The sequence below is a fragment of the Phyllobates terribilis genome, unplaced genomic scaffold (assembly GCF_046119375.1).
Source record: "Phyllobates terribilis strain yellow unplaced genomic scaffold, ASM4611937v1 Scaffold_9__5_contigs__length_417890890, whole genome shotgun sequence".
Classification (NCBI taxonomy): domain Eukaryota; kingdom Metazoa; phylum Chordata; class Amphibia; order Anura; family Dendrobatidae; genus Phyllobates; species Phyllobates terribilis.
The window spans coordinates 231,348,821-231,356,057 of NW_027362769.1; positions in this window are offsets into that span (position 1 = coordinate 231,348,821).

The following is a 7,237-nucleotide window of genomic DNA, read 5'->3' on the forward strand; positions in this document are numbered from 1 at the left end:
CGCTCCTTCCCGGCCACTGTGCTTAGGGCGCGCGCGCGCTCTCCCTCCCTCTTAAAGGGGCCGCGCGCGCCGTCCTAAGGAGTCCCCGGCCAATGGCCGGAGGACTTCACCATATATAAGGCACCTCCTCCAAAATGGAGGTGCCCGAGCAATGTTGTTGCACTGTTCACTACTCTGCTTCAGCCCTCAGGTCCCGTTGCCAGTTACCTCCAAGATACCTGCCAGATTCCTGCCAGCTTGCTGTCTTATTCCTGCCTGATTATCTGCTACCTGCCTGCTAGTCTGAGGTCCGACGGTCTGCCTTACTACTCCTGTCAGTCTGTCTAAGGACCAGCCTGTCCGCTCATCTGGGAGCGCACTTCAGCCACCTGCCTGCTTGCCTGAGGTCCGACGGTCTGCCTTCCAACTCCTGTCAGTTTGTCTATGGACCAGCTTGCCTGCTCACCTGGGAGCACACATCTGCTACCTGCCTGCTAGCCTACCTGGAGGCTCCGCCGTCACGTGCTGTGACCACCTGCCTGTCCAGTGACTCCTGCCCGCTCACCTGGGAGCGCTCATCTGCTGCCTGTCTGCTAGCCTACCAGGAGGCTCTGCCGTCACGTGCTGTGACCACCCGCCTGTCCAGAGACTTCTGCCCGCTCACCTGGGAGCGCTCATCTGCCGCCTGTCTGTTGGTCTTCCTGGAGGCTCCGCCGTCACATGCTGTGACCACCCGTTCATCCAGAGACTCTCGCCTGCTCACCTGGGAGCTCACGTCTATCATCAGCCGCCACAGGTCGTACCAACCCTTTACCCAGAGACTGCCCCGGTCACTTGCCGTGACCATCTGCCCGTTCATCCAGAGACTGCCCCGGTCACTTGCCGTGACCATCTGCCCGTTCATTCAGAGACTGCCCCGGTCACTTGCCGTGACCATCTGCCCGTTCATTCAGAGACTGCCCCGGTCACTTGCCGTGACCATCTGCCCGTTCATCCAGAGACTGCCCCGGTCACTTGCCGTGACCTCCAGCCCGTTCACTCAGAGACTGTCCCGGTCACCTGCTGTGACTTCCTGCCCGTCTTCCCTGGTCGCCACCCGCTCCCTTACAAGGACCGCCCCCTTGTATAGTAGCTCAGAGGTTCCGCCTCCCAGACCCGTTACAGTTATTATCTCATAAAATGACAGTGGTCAGAATTGTAAAAGTTGGCCTGGTCATTAACGTGCAATCCACCCTCGGGGGTAGAGAGGTTAAAATCCTGCAGGGCATGCAAGGTCCTCCTGCTCACGCCAGAACATGTCCATGCCTGTTTGAAGTTCGCCAATGACCATCTGGATGATCCAAAGGAGGTATGGGAGGTCATGTGGTCAGACGAGACTAAATAGAACTTTTTGGTATCAACTCCACTCGCTGTGTTTGGAGAAAGAAGAATGAGTACAACCCCAAAAAAGCTGTCCCTACCGTGAAGCATGGTGGGGGAAACATCATACTTTGGGGGTGCTTTTCTGCAAAGGGGACAGGACGACTGCACTGTATTGAAGGGAGGATGGATGGTGTCATGTATCACAAGATTTTGGCCAACAACATCCTTTCCTTAGTAAGAGCGTTGAAAATGGGTCGTATCTGGGCCTTCTAGCATGACAATGACCCGAAACACACAGCCAGGGCAACTAAAGAGTGGCTCCATAAGAAGCATTTCAAGGTCTTGGAGTGGCCTAGCCAGTCTCCAGACCTGAACCCAATAGAAAATCTTTGGAGGGAGCTGAAACTCCATGTTTCCCAGCGACAGCCCCGAAATCCGAAAGCTTTGGAGAAGATCTGTATGGAGGAGTGGGCCAAATCCCTGCTGCAGTGTGTGCAAACCTGGTCAAGAACTACAGGAAACATCTGACCTCTGTAATTGCAAACAAAGGTTTCTGTACCAAATAGTTCTGTTTTTCTATCGTATCAAATAATTAATTTGCATTTTATTGCATGCAATAAGTATGTAAAAATTATACAATGTGATTTTCTTTATTTTTTGAGATTCTGTCTCTCACAGGTGAAGTGTACTTACAGTAAAAATTACAGTCCTCTCCATTCTTTGTAGGTGGGAAAACTTGCAAAATCGGCAGTGTATCAAATACTTATTTGCCCCACTGTATATAATATATATACACACACATATCCACCAAGATGTAAAAAAGTGTAGACATCACACCAATACGTTAGAAAAATATTTAAAGCACCACTCCAGCAGTTTTTTTTTCAGCACTGGAGCTGTGCTTAAAATGTAAAGTCTTTGCCCTGGTTTTATAGTCACCCTCAGGCATATTCACCTTTTATCAGCGTCACCTTGATTCTGCTGCACCCTCTTGTTACTCCAACTTCTGACTGTCTGCAGTGATCCAGCAGGTCGCAAACTGCCAGAGACCGACAGAAGCGGCAGAGATAAAAGGGGAAGATGCCGGCAGAAGAATACAGTGGGTACGGAAAGTATTCAGACCCCTTTAAATTTTTCACTCTTTGTTTCATTGCAGCCATTTGGTAAATTCTAAAAAGTTCATTTTTTTTTCTCATTAAAGTACACTCTGCACCCCATCTTGACTGAAAAAAAACAGAAATGTAGAAATTTTTGCAAATTTATTAAAAAAGAAAAACTGAAATATCACATGGTCGTAAGTAGTGATGAGCGAGTATGTTCGGTTAACCCTTTCGGCGAGTATACTTGTGCGAGTATCAAGTATCTTCAGCGTACTCGGTGATATGTTTGAATCACTCTCGTGTGTATGATTTGCGACTGTTTGACAGATTTAATACATGTAAGGAATGCTTGTTTCTTTTGCATTCCTCACATGTATTTAAGCTGTCAAACAGTCTCAAATCATGAGCACGGGAGAGATTCAAACATATCACCGAGTACGCTAAAGATACTCGGTACTCGCCCGAGCATACTCGCCGAAAGGGTTAACCGAACATACTCGCTCATCACTAGTCGTAAGTATTCAGACCCTTTGCTCAGTATTGAGTAGAAGCACCCTTTTGAGCTAGTACAGCCATGAGTCTTCTTGGGAATGATGCAACAAGTTTTTCACACCTGGATTTGGGGATCCTCTGCCATTCTTCCTTGCAGATCCTCTCCAGTTCCGTCAGGTTGGATGATGAAAGTTGGTGGACAGCCAGTTTCAGGTCTCTCCAGAGATGCTCAATTGGGTTTAGGTCAGGGCTCTGGCTGGGCCATTCAAGAATGGTCACAGAGTTGTTCTGAAGCCACTCCTTTGTTATTTTAGCTGTGTGCTTACGGTCATTGTCTTGTTGGAAGGTGAACCTTCGGCCAAGTCTGAGCTCCAGAGCACTCTGGGAGAGGTTTTCATCCAGGATATCTCTGTACTTGGCAGCATTCATGTTTCCTTCAATTGCAACCAGTCGTCCTGTCCCTGCAGCTAAAAAACACCCCCATAGCATGATGCTGCCACCACCATGTTTCACTGTTGGGATTGTAATGGGCAGGTGATAAGCAGTGCCTGTTTTAGAATTATCACCAAAAAGTTCTATCTTTGTCTCATCAGACCAGAGAATCCTATTTCTCATAGTCTGGGGGTCCATCATGTGTTTTTGAGCAAACTCTATGTGGGCTTTCATATGTCTTGCACTAAGGAGAGGCTTCCGTCGGGCCACTCTGCCATAAAGGCCCGACTGGTGGAGGGCTGCAGTGATAGTTGGCTTTGTGGAACTTTCTCCCATCTCCCTACTGCATCTCTGGAGCTCAGCCACAGTGATCTTGGGGTTCTTCTTTACCTCTCTCACCAAGGCTCTTCTCCCACGATTGCTCACTTTGGCTGAACAGCCAGGTCTAGGAAGACTTCTGGTGGTCCCAAACTTCTTCCATTTAAGGATTATGGAGGCCACTGTGCTCTTAGGAACCTTGAGTAATGCAGAAATTCTTTTGTAACCTTGGCCAGATCTGTGCCTTGCCACAATTCTGTCTCTGAGCTCCTTGGGCACTTCCTTTGAGCTCATGATTCTCATTTGGTCTGACATGCACTGTGAGCTGTGAGGTCTTATATAGATAGGTGTGTGCCTTTCCAAATCAAGTCCTATCAGTTTAATTAAACACAGCCGGACTCCAATGAAGGAGTAGAACCATCTCAAGGAGGATCACATGGATATGGACAGCATGTGACTTAAATATGAGTGTCTGAGCAAAGGGTCTGAATACCTATGACCATGTGATATTTCAGTTTTTCTTTTTTAATAAATTTGCAAAAATTTCTACATTTCTGTTTTTTTTCAGTCAAGATGGGGTGCAGAGAGTACTTTAATGAGAAAAAAATGAGAATTTACCAAATGGATGCAATGAAACAGAGTGAAAAATTTAAAAGGGTTCTGAATACTTTCCGTACCCACTGTATAACAGTAGGGTCAGGGACCTTAGATTAGAAGCACCACTCCAAAAGTAAAATAGTGGTGCTTTAATGATCCATAATACCGATGTTTTGGCCATTTCTATTGGCAATAAATATACATTCTTCTCTATCCATTTCACCCCATAATTTCCTTTTAAATGAGTTTTTTTCATTGTAACTAGGGTATCTATAGGCGCCCTAGCTTATAGGAAAACCAGCTCCCTATAGCGATACAACTCACTTGTAGAGTTCATCTGCTATGCGTGGCAGACATCGGGAAATTGTGCTAGTCAGGTCCAATAGAAGGATTGACGATGCTTCTGATCACTATGTAGCGCTCACTGAATGCTTGTGCTGGACTGCAAAGGAGGTAAAGCAGCGTCAGACATTTCTGCAGAATCGGGACCAGCACTGCTATCCGTCAAAAGACTGAGCTGCTGGGAAAGGGTTAAAGAATTAATATAATCATATCTGAGCATGTAGGAGATGGAATTGGTACCAATTTACACTCTCAGCTACGAGGGTATGGTAGATTTTTGAGTCTTCTAAGAATATGTCCATGGATGGGAAATAGGTATGAGCTTCTCGGGTGATGCAGTAACCTCCATCATCCTGTTATTTTCTCGCTTGCAAGAAAAACAAAAAATTTGCAAAGTTTCTCTTTCCTATTACAATATTAAATACTCCATACACATTAGACAAAGGTCAGCTGAACCCACCAATATCGACAGGTTCTGCCTAAGGTCTAATGTGTATGAAGGCGCTGGGTGACTGATGAGGTTTATTTGCATGTGTCCGATTTCGGTCTACCAGTTACATTGTTCTCCCAAAGAAACTGTTGGGCAATAGAGATGAGCGAACCCGAACTGTAAAATTTGGGGTTCGTACCAGACACTTAGTGTCCAGTGCTGAACAGAGAGATACCCCCTAGCCCTTACTATGACTATTTTACAGCACCAAAGTTTGGGTCCCCATTGACTTCCATGGGGTTCGGGTTAAGTGCTGGTGCCCAAACCAAACTATGGACAAAAGTTTAGACGTCCCCGACCATCCACGTGTCCGCTCACCCCTACTGGCAGATGCATGGCCGTACCAGCACTAATGTGTTTGGAAAAAAAGACGGCTGAAATATCGGCCAAAGCCCTGTTTGGCCGACAGCCATCTAATGTGTATGGTCAGAATTAATCACAGGCAGCACACAGATTACACACGGATGCTGTCCATGTGCAGTTCATTATTTTCACAGTCCCATAAACTTGCATGTGTGATTTTGGTCAATGACTCGGATCAAAAACGGACATGTGATCAACCCCTCACTATATTCCCTGCACAAAATGTCACCCACACATTGTACCTGTTATGGTACATGCCCTTTACACTGCCCTCATTTACATACTAGGCCCCCTCTTCACACTGTACCCCCCTATAGGACTCAGTCTCTATACTGTGCCCTCATCACACTCCCTCCTCCTTGGCATATTGTGCTCTTACACTGTCCCCCTATGCTACCCCACCTTACTCAGTCTATTCTGTGCCCACTTAAACTTTTCTCCCCCCAAACTGTCTCCTCACACATTCCCCATTAAGCAGTCTCCTCATATATTTACCCCCTCACCATACTGCCTCTTCAAACATTCCCCCGACTCCCCATACTGTCTGCACACAGTCCATCACCCTTGCTCCCCATACTGTGTCCATATACATTTTTTCCTTTGCTCCCCATACTGCATTTACACCCATCTTCCCCATTCTGTGTCCGTACCTATCCCCTCACTCACCATACTATCTCCGCTCCCATACCAACACTCGCCATACTATGTCCGCACCATCCCCCCACTCGCCATACAGTGTCCGCACCATCCCCCTACTCGCCAGTGTCCGCACCATCCCCACCACTCGCCAGTGTCCGCACCATCCCCCCACTCGCCATAGTGTCCGCACCATCCCCCCACTCACCATACTGTGTCCGCACCCAAACCCCCACTCACTATACAGTTTCGTCATACATGCCCCCATCTCCCACCTTGCTCATCATACTCTATTCCAATTTCTCCTGCTTCCCATATTGTGTCTGCATCTGTTCCTTCCTTGCTCACCAAACTTGTCCTTAAATCTACCCCACACTACATACTCCCACATCCCCACACTAAATCTTTGTGGTACACTTACCACCAATGGGAGTCTCTGCAGCGCCGGTGAGTGACATCAGCAGCGTGATCATATGACCTGATCATGGTGGTCAGAGCTCCAATTTTACTCGAGCCGAGAACAATTGTTCACTGGGACCGGAGTGCTGCACTTTCTCTGAGCCAGCAGTCACTTTGGGACTGCCGGGACAGAGAACGACCAACCTCCAGTCTGGGGGGGTGGCAAAATGCAGCCACTGGGGAAGAAAATTCGGACAGCCGCATTAGGCAGCTCGACGGCGCCCCCTGCCAGCTGTGCCCGGGCAGATGTCCCGTTTGCCTCCCCCAACAAGAGACAAAAACACAAGTAACGTACCGTAATTTACAAACAAGTGCAGAAATACTGCAACGTAAATAAATCACCAAATACTCCCCGTGGGAACGGAGCCTAATGAGAACGTCTTCCATCTGTGAAAACCACAAGCAAATCACTTATGGGAGTCAAGGACGTCTGAACGAGGCCTTCTAAAGATCAAATACTAGATGCTTGAGATTGAATCAGGTTTATTGAACAGATCGGTGTAACATATTGCTTTCACAAACAAATGAAAAGGGATTAAAATCATCTTCAGGAATAACTTAATTTTATATTTTATCAGACTGCAACCAGCAGAAATACTGGCTAGAAAGATTTCCTTACTGAGATGCATTTTTTTAATCCAGGATCCCAGATGTTACAGTAGATATG